The sequence below is a fragment of the Diorhabda sublineata genome, chromosome 4 (assembly GCF_026230105.1).
Source record: "Diorhabda sublineata isolate icDioSubl1.1 chromosome 4, icDioSubl1.1, whole genome shotgun sequence".
NCBI classification, from domain to species: Eukaryota; Metazoa; Arthropoda; class Insecta; order Coleoptera; family Chrysomelidae; genus Diorhabda; species Diorhabda sublineata.
The window spans coordinates 2,400,553-2,417,519 of record NC_079477.1 but is presented as its reverse complement, the minus strand read 5'-3'; the positions used below and the strand labels follow the sequence as shown (position 1 = coordinate 2,417,519).

The window sequence follows — 16,967 nt, the reverse complement described above, 5'->3', positions numbered from 1 at the left end:
TTGCGTTCTTAACGTGTCTTACCAGCAAGTCTTCCCAGGAAGAAAAAGTCCAGCGTCTGCTTCTAGTTTTCTTCCTTCATTTTTGCGTTCTTAACGTGTCTTACCAGCAAGTCTTCCCAGGAAGAAAAAGTCCAGCGTCTGCTTCTAGTTTTCTTCCTTCATTTTTGCGTTCTTAACGTGTCTTACCAGCAAGTCTTCCCAGGAAGAAAAAGTCCAGCGTCTGCTTCTAGTTTTCTTCCTTCATTTTTGCGTTCTTAACGTGTCTTACCAGCAAGTCTTCCCAGGAAGAAAAAGTCCAGCGTCTGCTTCTAGTTTTCTTCCTTCATTTTTGCGTTCTTAACGTGTCTTATCAGCAAGTCTTCCCAGGAAGAAAAAGTCCAGCGTCTGCTTCTAGTTTTCTTCCTTCATTTTTGCGTTCTTAACGTGTCTTATCAGCAAGTTTTCCCAGGAAGAAAAAGTCCAGCGTCTGCTTCTAGTTTTCTTCCTTCATTTTTGCGTTCTTAACGTGTCTTATCAGCAAGTCTTCCCAGGAAGAAAAAGTCCAGCGTCTGCTTCTAGTTTTCTTCCTTCATTTTTGCGTTCTTAACGTGTCTTACCAGCAAGTCTTCCCAGGAAGAAAAAGTCCAGCGTCTGCTTCTAGTTTTCTTCCTTCATTTTTGCGTTCTTAACGTGTCTTACCAGCAAGTCTTCCCAGGAAGAAAAAGTCCAGCGTCTGCTTCTAGTTTTCTTCCTTCATTTTTGCGTTCTTAACGTGTCTTACCAGCAAGTCTTCCCAGGAAGAAAAAGTCCAGCGTCTGCTTCTAGTTTTCTTCCTTCATTTTTGCGTTCTTAACGTGTCTTACCAGCAAGTCTTCCCAGGAAGAAAAAGTCCAGCGTCTGCTTCTAGTTTTCTTCCTTCATTTTTGCGTTCTTAACGTGTCTTATCAGCAAGTCTTCCCAGGAAGAAAAAGTCCAGCGTCTGCTTCTAGTTTTCTTCCTTCATTTTTGCGTTCTTAACGTGTCTAACGTCTTCCATTCCATAATTTTCTCCATAGTTTTGTCATTTCTACTGTTCTCTTCGTCTGTAGTATCCTGATCTGGTATCTGCTGTAACCAAAAGTCTTACAGTCGTAGGTATTTAGGTTTTTGCTGTTCCAAACTATATCCTTCAAATATCCCGACATTCGAGCTGATTTCATTGTTTGTTTTCTCACTTTTGAGACGATTTCCAACTAGGAATTTGATCTTTTCGGTGTTGATGAGTATGTTTAGCTATTTCGTTTTGGTGTTGAATGCTGTAGCCTTCGGAGATTATCTGCAGTATGGACAACATCGTCAGCATAGCGGATGATGTGGAATATCGCATTTCCCATTTCGAATCCCGACGTTTTGGGCAAATTTTCCACTATTTTATCCATTATCGAATATGACTGAGTAAATCTGATACTTTTTATTAAAGTAATGATTCCCATCTCTATACAAGCTTTATCCCATCTCTATACAAGCTTTATTAGCATAAATATATTATTTAGTTGTTGAAATATAATATAAACAATAATATGAATCGCGTTTTTCACAATCGGTTCATTGTCTTCAAAAATGCTGCCATTAACTATTATTATTCTAATAAAGTCGAAAATCTGTTTGTCTTGACGTTTTTTTTGTAACAATAGTTCGCCTTGATGGAATTATGAAATTTGACGGTTACCAGGTATTTGAGACAGACTTTTTTTAATAGTAGACGGATAACCTTGCAAAAATATTTTTAGTTTCTTGTTAGAAGTGTGAAAAAAGTTTCGTTACACATATAGATGGCACCATTAACGAAACTATAAATGAAAAGCAATTTATTTCCACAAAAATTCAGTCACTTTCTTCGTCCTGTTCCATTGGGGGTCGATAATTCTTTCCAGGATACAAAAATTTTATATCTACGATGATTGCATTGGATTATTTGAAAACTACTTACGTTTTTGAAAGTATTCCTTATAATTTAAACTCAAAAAACTAAACCACCAAAAAAATGTTTTAAACTTGCAAAGTTTTGTTCACTACTAATTCAATGAACGATCAAAATGGCGGATATTTCTGCCACGAAATGACGTTGCGAGGTGGCGGGAATTTCAAAAACGTCGACGTAAATACCACTTGTTTATACTACTGGATCGTCTTAGGAAAACTATTGTGAGATATTGTTGAAAATTAAACACGGTTAAGGACTAAAATAACACAAATTAACATAATTATAATTTTTTCTTGATGAAAATCCTCCAAAATGTAACCTCCAAAACAATCGCTTCTTCGGGTGTAAAAAAAACTTTGACCTCGTAATTTATTATAATAAGAAGAATCATTGGATGACAAACAATGTTTAAAAACGTTGTTATTTGAATTGATGTGTCAGATCATGTATTGTCGTGGTGGAGAATGTCTGCGACCAGGATTGAATTCGAAAATCCAGCGAAACACGATGGCGATGGTGATTTTTCACCAAAAGACGAAACGAATTGATGGGCACAATGCTTTTGGTTTAATGCATTTCGAAAATCAAAGAAAATTATCACTTGTATGACAATACGTTCTGAACTGTCATTAAAATGTCAAACTTTCTAATGGCGATGTCAGGTTTGGCCCCTTTGTCAACTCTGGGGTTTTTTGTATGGGTTTTTCAACATTTTTTCACGAAAAGCTCGAAAATTACGCATTTCTGAAAAAAACCAATGATTTTAACGAAATTGAAGCTTATAAAAAAACAAAGAATTGGCCAGTTCAAATTAAAGTCAGTGAAAGCCAATTTTTTATTTTTCGTAAATTTATGCAGAAGTTTGAGCTCGGATAACGGGAAAATGATCAATTTTTCATAAAAATTTGTAATAAACATTTTTAAAGTACTTTTTCAGACCTTTGAAATGAGTTTTTACAAAACCGTCTACCATGAAAATTAAGCGAGTTATGACGAAAATTAAAAAAAAACACGTTTTTCAACATTTTTTTGTGAAAAACTCGAAAATTACTCATTTTCTCGAAAAAATTATTCTTATCAAAATTGAAGCTTAAAAAAAAACAAAGAAATTAGTCAGTTTAAATTGAATTTTTTAAATAATATTCAGTAATTTATGAGTCTCTGAAAGCCAATTTTTTCTTTTTCGTAAATTTATGCAGAGGTTTGAACTCAAATAACGGAAAAACGATTAAGTTTTCATGAAAATTTGTGATAAACATTTTTAAAGTACTTTTTCAGACCTTTGAAATGAGTTTTTACAAAACCGTCTACCATGAAAATTAAGCGAGTTATGACGAAAATTTAAAAAAAACACGTTTTTCAACATTTTTTCGTGAAAAACTCGAAAATTACTCATTTTCTCGAAAAAATTATTCTTATCAAAATTGAAGCTTATAAAAAAACAAAGAAATTAGTCAGTTTGGAATCAAATTTTTAAAAAAATATTCAGCAACTTATGAGTCGCTGAAAGTCAATTTTTTTTTTGCGTAAATTTATGCAGAAGTTTGAGCTCAAATAACGGAAAAACGATTAAGTTTTCATGAAAATTTGTGATAAACATTTTTAAAGTACTTTTTCAGACCTTTAAAATGAGTTTTTACAAAACCCCCTGCCATGAAAATTAAGCCAGTTATGACGAAAATTAAAAAAAAAAGTTTTTCAACATTTTTTCGTGAAAAACTCGAAAATTACTCATTTTCTCGAAAAAATTATTCTTATCAAAATTGAAGCTTAAAAAAAAACAAAGAAATTAGTCAGTTTAAATTGAATTTTTTAAATAATATTCAGTAATTTATGAGTCTCTGAAAGCCAATTTTTTCTTTTTCGTAAATTTATGCAGAGGTTTGAACTCAAATAACGGAAAAACGATTAAGTTTTCATGAAAATTTGTGATAAACATTTTTAAAGTACTTTTTCAGACCTTTGAAATGAGTTTTTACAAAACCGTCTACCATGAAAATTAAGCGAGTTATGACGAAAATTAAAAAAAAACACGTTTTTCAACATTTTTTTGTGAAAAACTCGAAAATTACGCATTTTCTCGAAAAAATTATTCTTATCAAAATTGAAGCTTAAAAAAAAACAAAGAAATTAGTCAGTTTAAATTGAATTTTTTAAATAATATTCAGTAATTTATGAGTCTCTGAAAGCCAATTTTTTCTTTTTCGTAAATTTATGCAGAGGTTTGAACAGAGGTTTGAACTCAAATAACGGAAAAACGATTAAGTTTTCATGAAAATTTGTGATAAACATTTTTAAAGTACTTTTTCATACCTTTAAAATGAGTTTTTACAAAACCGTCTACCATGAAAATTAAGCGAGTTATGACGAAAATTTAAAAAAAACACGTTTTTCAACATTTTTTCGTGAAAAACTCGAAAATTACTCATTTTCTCGAAAAAATTATTCTTATCAAAATTGAAGCTTATAAAAAAACAAAGAAATTAGTCAGTTTAAATTGAATTTTTTAAATAATATTCAGTAATTTATGAGTCTTTGAAAGCCAATTTTTTCTTTTTCGTAAATTTATGCTGAGGTTTGAACTCAAATAACGGGAAAACGATTAAGTTTTCATAAAAATTTGTAATAAACATTTTTAAAGTACTTTTTCAGACCTTTAAAATGAGTTTTTACAAAACCGTCTACCATGAAAATTAAGCTAGTTATGACGAAAATTAAAAAAAAACACGTTTTTCAACATTTTTTCGTGAAAAACTCGAAAATTACGCATTTTCTCGAAAAAATTATTTTTATCAAAATTGAAGCTTATAAAAAAACGAAGAAATTAGTCAGCTTAAATTGAATTTTTTAAATAATATTCAGTAATTTATGAGTCTCTGAAAGCCAATTTTTTCTTTTTCGTAAATTTATGCAGAGGTTTGAACTCAAATAACGGAAAAACGATTAAGTTTTCATGAAAATTTGTGATAAACATTTTTAAAGTACTTTTTCAGACCTTTAAAATGAGTTTTTACAAAACCGTCTACCATGAAAATTAAGCGAGTTATGACGAAAATTTAAAAAAAACACGTTTTTCAACATTTTTTCGTGAAAAACTCGAAAATTACTCATTTTCTCGAAAAAATTATTCTTATCAAAATTGAAGCTTATAGAAAAACAAAGAAATTAGTCAGTTTGGAATCAAATTTTTAAAAAAATATTCAGCAACTTATGAGTCGCTGAAAGTCAATTTTTTCTTTTGCGTAAATTTATGCAGAAGTTTGAGCTCAAATAACGGAAAAACTATCAATTTTTCGTAGAAAATTGTAATAAACATTTTTAAAGTACTTTTTGAGACCTTTAAAATGAGTTTTTACAAAACCCCCTGCCATGAAAATTAAGCCAGTTATGACGAAAATTAAAAAAAAAAGTTTTTCAACATTTTTTCGTGAAAAACTCGAAAATTACGCATTTTTAGGAAAAAATTATTCTCATCAGAATTGAAGCTTATAAAAAAACAAAGAAATTAGTCAGTTCAAATCGAATTTTTTAAATAATATTCAGCAACTTATGAGTCACTGAAAATCAATTTTTTCTTTTTCGAAAATTTATGCAGAAGTTTGAGTTCGAATAACGGGAAAACGATCAATTTTTCATAAAAATTTGTAATAAACATTTTCAAAGTACTCTTTTAAACCTTTAAAATTAACTTTTATAGAATCGTCTAGCATGAAAATTAAGCGAGTTATAACGAAAATAAGTTAAGTAACTCGAATTTGAAAAAAAAAATGTCGGGGTTGTTTTTAAGGGTAGGTGAGCTGTAAAATATCAAAATATCAAATATCTCAAAAGCTCAATACCAAAATCAATCAACCAAAAACGTTTCTGCTTCCTCCTACCGAAAACTTTGAATATTTAACTTTGAAATAGTAAAATTTTACATCTTATCGAACACGATTAGGGGTATTATACGTTTAAATCACAAATTTAACACTTATTTACACAATTTTATTCAAAAATTATGTATCTGGAAACGTCAAATTTTCTCCTCGATTCCAAACGCCTCGCCTGGGTTCGTATAAGCATGGAACAATAAACAGGTAACCGGTTTAACTCTTCCTAAACAAGGTACGTCGGGGATCAATTTAGGATCAATTTAAATGTATGCTATTTGGATATTAAGAAGTTTCCTAGGAATTTTCCGGGTCAGGTATCGATCAGTCAGGTGTGGATGGATTATAGTTTTATTGAGGGAGTTTGTTCGTGTCAATACGACCTCTCAAACCTTCAAACACGTCATTTTATCTACGAAAGTTTTAGTGGGACGAAATACTACGAGAGATTCAACGATCAAAAGATGGTTCAGACATTTACTGATCACCGTCTTTCATTAAACGATGTCGAGGCTCATCTTTGGTTACTGTTGAAGGGAATCACGTAATCTATAATTAGTGCCGACGCTTCTTCTTCTTACGATCGCTAATTTAGAAAAATTCACTCACGTTGGGTATCCAAAAACAAAAATAACAGTTTTTGACACGCCACAATGAAGACGGCGATGATTTTCTTTATAGAACAGTCTCGGGGGATGAAACTTGAGTGTCTTAAGACACCCCAGATATAAAAGCATATCTTGACAACTCTAAAATTCTTGAGCATAGTTTTTCGGAAGAGAAAATGCATTTTGCCGATTGATTTCTTATTAGGAGGTCGATGGAGACATAACATGAAGAAGAAGACACAAATAGAGTCATTCCTTGGATAAATATTGTACGTAACGTTTTTTATGTGTTGAGAACAAACTATGTACAACAATTTTCTGGTAAGTACCTTTAAATAAATAATCAAAACAAGGAAAAACGTTTAGTTAACCATAAGCAGATATTTAACGTATTTAATCAACCGTAAACTTACGCAAAACCTTCTCAGTCTGAAACCATAAAATCACTCAACAAACGAAAATTTCACGCAACCAAAAAACAATTTCAATGCTAATTCGGTACGACGCAACGAAGTTTTTTTTTTTTTTAAAAAAACGGTACTACGAGTGATACCACCGAAATGTATCACTGCAAATATTTAGTCGTTATCAAAGGCGGGCATGTCTTCGATTGTTGTAGTACTTTCCCTGCACCCTACTACCGGAGTTTGATACCACCGGCCTCGACAAGCCCCCTAAAATGGAGGACACGCCTATGATTTTACGGGGAGTCGTTTGCTTCATTATTTGACCTTAACATTCAGTATAATCCGAAACGGGTACGAATCGAATAGAAGAAATAATAAATCACCGTCGCGTCGACGTTGATAAATCTTAATTAAAATTATATCGTACGTAAGGAAAAATTTATAGTACGACCGTTGATTTAAAACATTTCGAACCAATGCCATACGGATAGAATAGCGGAACCATTTAATCCAAAAATGCTGGATCTAGATTTATCAGTTATGAATCGGTACAAAAAACGTTAGTTTCCAGCTTGTCATCCTTGAGATGTTGATGTCCATGAAGCCGTCCATCTTTTCGGAGGTCTTCCTGAAGATCGTCGTGTCTCTGGTCATCCTATCCACGTTTTTTCTAAAGAGATGTCGCTCTGGAAATACTCTAATGCATTACAATAATGATTTGGGTTGTTTCAAAAGCATAACGCGAACGAACTGAAGCTGAAAGATGTCGACATGCTACTAGGCAAACAATTCGAAAGATGTCGACATGCTACTAGGCAAACACTTCGAAAGATGTCGACATGCTACTAGGCAAACACTTCGGAAAGAATGATTTGGGCTGTTTCAAAAGCGTAACAAATCGGGAAGCTTGAAGGTGCGAACGAACTGAAGCTGAAAGATGTCGACATGCTACTAGGCAAACAATTGGAGAACCTTAAGCGACTTGATCTTTTATAATGAAGCTATTCCCACTGAAGCAGATCCGGAAGCCATAGAAGGTGATGCAGACCAAGCGGAGACTTCTTGTGAACATGATTCTGATTTACAGCAACTGCGATCCAATTATAATTTGTTTAATTCATCATTTCAAATGGCTTATTCTTTTTATATGCAAAATCTGTTGTAAGAGAGCCTTTTCATGAAATTTTCCGTAACCAAATTGCAAATCGGCTGCCCTATGTCCTCGATAGCCTCACGAATTCCAACTTTGAGGTCTTGAATCGATGCTGGACTGTTGGCGTAGACCTTATCTTTCACGTGACCCCAAAGAAAAAAGTCGCAAGGTGTTAAATCACAAGATCTCGGTGGCCAATTGTGTAAAAGATCGATGGTTTCGGTGCTTGTGTGGCACGTAGCGCCGTCTTGTTGCAAGTAAACGTTGTCCAAATCAATACCATCCAATTCCGGCCATAAAAAATCATTAATAATCTCTCGATAGCGCAATCCATTCACCGTAACTGTTGCTCCGGCCTCATTTTCGAAAAAGTAAGGTCCAATGACACCGCCAGACCATAAACCGCACCAAACAATCACGCGTTGAGGACGGAGAGGATTTTCAACAATAACTCTTGGGTTTTCCGAGCCCCAGATTCGACAATTTTGTTTATTGACGTAACCACCAAGGTGGAAATGGGCCTCGTCAGTTAAGATGATTTTCATGCATTTCAAGGACCCAATCAGCAAAGACACGTCGTTGTTGATGATCGGCCGGCTTGAGTTCTTGTGTTAACTGAACTTTATGGGCCTTAAGACCCAAATACGGTGTAATGACGTTTGTGGAATGGCTAATTCCAAAGAACGACGAGGAATGGACAAACCTGGGTCTTCTTCAACACTTTGGGCTACAGCAGCAATATTCTCAGTTGTTCTTGATCGACGTGCACGGGTTTTATTCTTCACATCACTAACTTGTCCCAACAGCTCAAATTTGTCCACCAATTTCTGCTTCACGTCGACCCAAAAATGTTTTAGTTTTACGAACCGTCTCTGCCGAACTTTCACCATTTTTATAGTGAATTTTAATAATTTCAATGCGTTGTTGAACGCATTTTCATTAATGGCGTAGTTTCTACTTGTCAAATGTCAAAAAATGACAGCTTCGAAAGTGACATTTACCGAAATAGCGGGCTGTTCAAAATAACACAGTTATGTTTAAAGCTGAAGAGCCGTTCAACATTTATTTTAAATACTCAAATAATGAGAATGATCTTTTCTTTTGTATTAATGTTTATCGCAGATGAAAACCGAAGTCTTTTAGTTAGATATTCTTTATCCATGTGGAAAAATTGATCTTCGAAATCTGCTCTAACATAATCCAGTTTGCCACGATCTCTATGCCAGTTTAAACACCAATGATCAAGCAAAAGATGATGAAATAAGGTCCCAAGTGGACTGACTTTGTTTTTTTTTACATTTTTACATTTCAATTTGGCCCAAATAAATTTTTTCTTAAAATATAGTGAATATACTTTTAACCAAATGTTTATTTATGTATAAAATGATTTTATAAAACCGAAAAACTGACTTATAACTCATATATTCATATAATTACACAATTATAATAAAAATTACTTTCATTTGTAACCGATATGATGTGTTGTGACAAGTATTTCTTTACTCGAATTCATCTACCATAAAAAATAAAAAAATACTGTCGTTTTTATAAAGTTGTATATCACATTACAGCTACTTTCAATAATGATATCTTTGATAACAATCAGAGCAAAAACGGAATTTTATATGAAAAAATTGCTAACATATACCTACTTTTAGTTTAAAACTCGAAAAATGAAGTTATTTATAATAAAAATTCTCATAAAACTGATTTGTTTAACCAGATTCGGTAGTTATTTTGCATAAAGCCATTTGTTTGTGTGTAATTTGGTAAATACACTTCCTTTATAAAATTAAAGGCGCAGTCAGTAGGATTCGCTACTTCAAACTTCTGCTGTGGAAGGGTTCTCGTGAAAATATGATTTATTGGTAACAAAGACAATATACTGATACTTAATATGTTTAAATTTTGAACGGGTTTCAATTATTTTAATAAAAAAATGACACAAATCAACTTGGTTTTATTTAGAAATCGTTATACGTAAGTTTAATCTTTTTATTTCTTATTTGTATCCGTTTTACTATTGGTTAATATGTTTATAAGTAAAAAGATCGACAAAAGTATCCGGCAACTACTTCGCACTCGACGAACGATGCGAAGTTATTGCTTGTAGCACCGCATCCTCCATAGAGAACTTCTTGACACGATTGCGTTAAAGAATTCCAATGATAGCGAACGGTGTAAGCGCCGCATTCAATACCGGGATACGTGGGGGGAGAAAGACAATCTGGAAAAGAAAAATGTACTAGACCCAATAAGAATTTGTAGATGCCAGTTTATAACCAAGAAAAAGCTGTTTGGTTTGTTTTTGCCTTCCATTTTTCCATTTTATATCAATGTACCCTCCCTTAATCTACCCCTACACCACCCTGGAAAGATGTTACGGTAAATTGAAAAGTATTAAATTAAATCGAATCGAAATTCTCAAAAAACTGATTTCGTCGAAATTATTAACAACTGCGCTACCGAAAAAACCAAAAATTATAGTTTACAGATTTAGTTTTTGAGGTGTTTGTGGAAGGAGTGATTCATATACGAGGGTTATACAAAAAACAAGGTTCCCAAGGATTTACGAACGCTAGAAACGTTGTTTTGACTCACACGTCAGCTGATTCGTGGGATGTACGGGAAAAAGTGTATGAGTGCGCCACATGTGTTTGAAAAGTACAGAAAATTTGAACACAAACGCACATATTTGGATGGAATACTATCCCACAGCCCTCTAACTGCCCAGACTTGGCCTCTGTATACCAAAACCGACGCAGTGCTGTAAAAAGTGGTTTTAAAGTATATTCGTGGTGCTGCCGCAGACATAAAAATGTATTGATCTAAACAGCGATTATGTCGAAAACTAGAGGAAAGTATAAGCTTTCCAAACGTGTATTATTCAATGCCAATACGCATGTTTTTCATTGTGAAAATTCTTTTTGAACCATATACTTACTTATTACCATGATTTGTCGTTTTGTTATAATTATTTTTCTATTAAAAAAAGCTACAAAAACAAACTGCCTTTTCTGTTCAAAAGCTTAACTTATCCGCATTCCTCTAAGGACAACTTTCACCCTTTTTCGATTGACATTTTGACACCGATGACTCGTTGAGCTCAAGAATTATCGGAGGCTTATAAACCTGATATTTAGACTAGATTTATGAGGCCAGTTGTTATTAAAATTGTAAAAGTGTGTATCCCACAGCCCTCTAACTGCCCAGACTTGGCATCCAGTGATTAACCTCTGTGCTCTCAATTAAAATAACACTTGGAGGGGATGGATTCCATAACCGACGAAGTGCTGAAAAATTTTTGAGGCCAGTTGATATTAAAATTGTAAAAGTTTGTATCCCACAGCCCTCTAACTGCCCAGACTTGGCATCCAGTGATTAACCTCTGTTCTCTCAATCAAAATAACACTTGGAAGGGATGTATTCCATAACCGACGAAATGCTGAAAAATTTTTGAGGCCAGTTGATATTAAAATTGTAAAAGTTTGTATCCCACAGCCCTCTAACTGCCCAGACTTGGCATCCATTGATTAACCTCTGTTCTCTCAATTAAAATAACACTTGGAGGGGATGTATTCCATAACCGACGAAGTGCTGAAAAATTTTTGAGGCCAGTTGATATTAAAATTGTAAAAGTTTGTATCCCACAGCCCTCTAACTGCCCAGACTTGGCATCCATTGATTAACCTCTGTTCTCTCAATTAAAATAACACTTGGAGGGGATGTATTCCATAACCGACGAAGTGCTGAAAAATTTTTGAGGCCAGTTGTTATTAAAATTGTAAAAGTTTGTATCCCACAGCCCTCTAACTGCCCAGATTTGGCATCCATTGATTAACCTCTGTGCTCTCAATTAAAATAACACTTGGAGGGGATGTATTCCATAACCGACGAAGTGCTGAAAAATTTTTGAGGCCAGTTGATATTAAAATTGTAAAAGTGTGTATCCCACAGCCCTCTAACTGCCCAGACTTGGCATCCATTGATTAACCTCTGTTCTCTCAATTAAAATAACACTTGGAGGGGATGTATTCCATAACCGACGAAGTGCTGAAAAATTTTTGAGGCCAGTTGATATTAAAATTGTAAAAGTTTGTATCCCACAGCCCTCTAACTGCCCAGACTTGGCATCCAGTGATTAACCTCTGTTCTCTCAATTAAAATAACACTTGGAGGGGATGTATTCCATAACCGACGAAGTGCTGAAAAATTTTTGAGGCCAGTTGATATTAAAATTGTAAAAGTTTGTATCCCACAGCCCTCTAACTGCCCAGACTTGGCATCCATTGATTAACCTCTGTGCTCTCAATTAAAATAACACTTGGAGGGGATGGATTCCATAACCGACGAAGTGGTGAAAAATTTTTGAGGCCAGTTGTTATTAAAATTGTAAAAGTGTGTATCCCACAGCCCTCTAACTGCCCAGACTTGGCATCCATTGATTAACCTCTGTGCTCTCAATTAAAATAACACTTGGAGGGGATGGATTCCATAACCGACGAAGTGGTGAAAAATTTTTGAGGCCAGTTGTTATTAAAATTGTAAAAGTGTGTATCCCACAGCCCTCTAACTGCCCAGACTTGGCATCCAGTGATTAACCTCTGTTCTCTCAATTAAAATAACACTTGGAGGGGATTTATTCCATAACCGACGAAGTGCTGAAAAATTTTTGAGGCCAGTTGATATTAAAATTGTAAAAGTTTGTATCCCACAGCCCTCTAACTGCCCAGACTTGGCATCCATTGATTAACCTCTGTGCTCTCAATTAAAATAACACTTGGAGGGGATGGATTCCATAACCGACGAAGTGGTGAAAAATTTTTGAGGCCAGTTGTTATTAAAATTGTAAAAGTGTGTATCCCACAGCCCTCTAACTGCCCAGACTTGGCATCCATTGATTAACCTCTGTGCTCTCAATTAAAATAACACTTGGAGGGGATGGATTCCATAACCGACGAAGTGGTGAAAAATTTTTGAGGCCAGTTGTTATTAAAATTGTAAAAGTGTGTATCCCACAGCCCTCTAACTGCCCAGACTTGGCATCCAGTGATTAACCTCTGTTCTCTCAATTAAAATAACACTTGGAGGGGATTTATTCCATAACCGACGAAGTGCTGAAAAATTTTTGAGGCCAGTTGATATTAAAATTGTAAAAGTTTGTATCCCACAGCCCTCTAACTGCCCAGACTTGGCATCCATTGATTAACCTCTGTGCTCTCAATTAAAATAACACTTGGAGGGGATGTATTCCATAACCGACGAAGTGCTGAAAAATTTTTGAGGCCAGTTGATATTAAAATTGTAAAAGTGTGTATCCCACAGCCCTCTAACTGCCCAGACTTGGCATCCATTGATTAACCTCTGTTCTCTCAATTAAAATAACACTTGGAGGGGATGTATTCCATAACCGACGAAGTGCTGAAAAATTTTTGAGGCCAGTTGATATTAAAATTGTAAAAGTTTGTATCCCACAGCCCTCTAACTGCCCAGACTTGGCATCCAGTGATTAACCTCTGTTCTCTCAATTAAAATAACACTTGGAGGGGATGTATTCCATAACCGACGAAGTGCTGAAAAATTTTTGAGGCCAGTTGATATTAAAATTGTAAAAGTTTGTATCCCACAGCCCTCTAACTGCCCAGACTTGGCATCCAGTGATTAACCTCTGTTCTCTCAATTAAAATAACACTTGGAGGGGATGTATTCCATAACCGACGAAGTGCTGAAAAATTTTTGAGGCCAGTTGATATTAAAATTGTAAAAGTTTGTATCCCACAGCCCTCTAACTGCCCAGACTTGGCATCCAGTGATTAACCTCTGTTCTCTCAATTAAAATAACACTTGGAGGGGATGTATTCCATAACCGACGAAGTGCTGAAAAATTTTTGAGGCCAGTTGTTATTAAAATTGTAAAAGTGTGTATCCCACAGCCCTCTAACTGCCCAGACTTGGCATCCATTGATTAACCTCTGTGCTCTCAATTAAAATAACACTTGGAGGGGATGGATTCCATAACCGACGAAGTGGTGAAAAATTTTTGAGGCCAGTTGTTATTAAAATTGTAAAAGTGTGTATCCCACAGCCCTCTAACTGCCCAGACTTGGCATCCATTGATTAACCTCTGTGCTCTCAATTAAAATAACACTTGGAGGGGATGGATTCCATAACCGACGAAGTGGTGAAAAATTTTTGAGGCCAGTTGTTATTAAAATTGTAAAAGTGTGTATCCCACAGCCCTCTAACTGCCCAGACTTGGCATCCATTGATTAACCTCTGTGCTCTCAATTAAAATAACACTTGGAGGGGATGGATTCCATAACCGACGAAGTGCTGAAAAATTTTTGAGGCCAGTTGATATTAAAATTGTAAAAGTTTGTATCCCACAGCCCTCTAACTGCCCAGACTTGGCATCCAGTGATTAACCTCTGTGCTCTCAATTAAAATAACACTTGGAGGGGATGGATTCCATAACCGACGAAGTGCTGAAAAATTTTTGAGGCCAGTTGTTATTAAAATTGTAAAAGTGTGTATCCCACAGCCCTCTAACTGCCCAGACTTGGCATCCATTGATTAACCTCTGTGCTCTCAATTAAAATAACACTTGGAGGGGATGGATTCCATAACCGACGAAGTGGTGAAAAATTTTTGAGGCCAGTTGTTATTAAAATTGTAAAAGTTTGTATCCCACAGCCCTCTAACTGCCCAGACTTGGCATCCAGTGATTAACCTCTGTGCTCTCAATTAAAATAACACTTGGAGGGGATGTATTCCATAACCGACGAAATGCTGAAAAATTTTTGAGGCCAGTTGTTATTAAAATTGTAAAAGTGTGTATCCCACATCCCTCTAACTGCCCAGACTTGGCCTCCAGTGATTAACCTCTGTGCTCTCAATTAAAATAACACTTGGAGGGGATGTATTCCATAACCGACGAAATGCTGAAAAATTTTTGAGGCCAGTTGATATTAAAATTGTAAAAGTTTGTATCCCACAGCCCTCTAACTGCCCAGACTTGGCATCCATTGATTAACCTCTGTTCTCTCAATTAAAATAACACTTGGAGGGGATGTATTCCATAACCGACGAAGGGCTGAAAAATTTTTGAGGCCAGTTGTTATTAAAACTTCCGTTTGGAAATAATTTCTATCTATTTAAGGCAACAAAAACTTGGTTATAAAAGAGAAAAACGACTGAAAGAAAAGTTGAAATTCAAGAATCTTACCTTCCAAGGTGAAACAGTGAACTTGCGACAAACAAAGTAAAACAATATAACAAAAGGTCTTCCCCATTTTGAATTTTGAGTAAATTCTCATTTTATGTCGAATGAATATTACGAAAATTTCTACTGTATATTTATTCAAAAAAAAAAACAATAATCGTACTCAGTGCTAATTAAGATACCAAATTCGATTTAAATGGTACAAAAATATTTTATTGCTTATTCAGATAAACCATGAAATGTTCGATAAAAAGAAATAATAGCGTGAAATGGCAACACTGTGTTCCCATTGTGATACATGAAAATAAACAAGTGGAAACATGTATTAATCGCGATCGGAATCTCGTCAGGCACGGGCGTGTTTCTGTGGCTTTCCAACATGGATTTATGCCCAGTCGTTCCACAACAACCAATCTTCTGGCATGTCTAGACCAGTGGACGACTGCTTATGATAACGGACAATCTACGGATGTCATAAACCCGGACTTTGAAAAGGCATTCGACGAAGAGCATCTTTGGTCTCTAATTTCATCCTTTCTCAAGCTTAGGCAGTTCCAAGTGAAAGCGAATGGTACTTTGTCAACCAAGCACGAGGTTCTTGGTGGAGTACCTCAAGGATCTGTTCTTAGTCCCCTTCTTTTTGTGATCTACATTAGTGATCTGTTTCAGTTTAGGAAAAAGTCCCATAAAAGAAAATTTCCAATGCACAAGTGCATTTCTAGCGCAGTGTTTGTCACAGAAACTTGTCCAAAACTTTAGTGAATATTCAATATGTCGACCTTTGAAAACTTTTCTCCAATACATAAAATGAAGACCCATGCAGTCTCTGTTAATTAAAATAACATCCAGTGAGTGTGGATGATGTTCGAAGATGACAAATCTAGGAAAATCAACGGTCTATAAACTTCTTAAGGAAAGGAAAACAAGTGGATGTTTAAAAGGTGCAAAGTCTCGGTCAGGAAGGCCAAAGGTTTACATCGATGAAGATTACAAAAATTCCTACCGTTGATGAAATTTCTGCGTCCTTTTTGGAAGACGGATGGCCATCAATCAGCAGAAATAAACTTTGGTAGTTTCTACATCTAAATTTTTGGTTACGAAAAACCAAAAGTAAGGGTCTTCTTACTTTTGGGGAGATTCAGAGGTTGGTGTGAAAGTATTCAAATAGAGAAAGATATACTTCAATATTGGAAAGAAAAAGACGGCCATTATCTAGGTCAATTATGGGAAAAATATATTTATATATTCCAAATTTTGGACGTAAAGTACTGTACTAAAAATTTCGGAGTTTTGGCATTTATTACTTACTAATAAGTTGTCCCCATTGGAGTTCGGATTAGCTACATACATTTGGTGAAGTAATATTTATAATTACGCCCCCAAAATGTGTGTTTAGACCGAATTTTTTTTCTGTATTGTGAGGGAGAGTGCACCAATCAAGTGATTGGTAAAAATATTGATTGGCGTGGAAATTGGCTCATTTGGCAACTGGATACAGTAATTGTTGGTAGTGCTATTAATGGATTTGACAAAAAACTAAGTATAAGTCTTGGATAAGTCTTTCTGTTCTATCCATTATGCTTGAGAACTGAAATTTGATTTTGTAGTACCATACATCCAGCAAGTAAGTAGATGGATGCTTCTACAGAATTTACATTCGTCGTTTTCGATTAGTACGACTTTGTTGAGGTTTCAAATCAATTAGAAACTTTTTTTACCTACAAGGTTTCTACGCAGATTTTATCTTAGGATAAAAATAAGAG

The 16,967-nt window shown here is 34.9% G+C and overlaps 1 protein-coding gene and 1 long non-coding RNA gene across 4 annotated transcripts in view; both read right to left on the bottom strand.

Moving 5' to 3' along the window:
- LOC130443564 (major royal jelly protein 1-like) overlaps positions 1–7,043 on the bottom strand; it is a 31,147-nt gene extending 24,104 nt beyond the window's left edge. For 2 of the 3 annotated variants that reach the window (XR_008909860.1, XM_056778300.1), the window contains exon 1: positions 6,836–7,043. The gene's annotated coding sequence lies outside the window, so the exon portion shown is untranslated. Of the gene's footprint in view, positions 1–1,948; positions 2,027–6,835 lie in introns of those variants that run through there. The other variant, XM_056778301.1, reaches the window with a different exon arrangement.
- A 2,346-nt stretch (positions 7,044–9,389) lies between these two features.
- On the bottom strand, positions 9,390–15,358 carry LOC130443555 (uncharacterized). Its single transcript, XR_008909854.1, has 2 exons — positions 15,208–15,358; positions 9,390–10,209 (listed from the first exon to the last, which is right to left on the bottom strand). It is a non-coding gene; the product is annotated as an uncharacterized LOC130443555 (long non-coding RNA).
- Between the last annotated feature and the right edge of the window lie 1,609 nt (positions 15,359–16,967).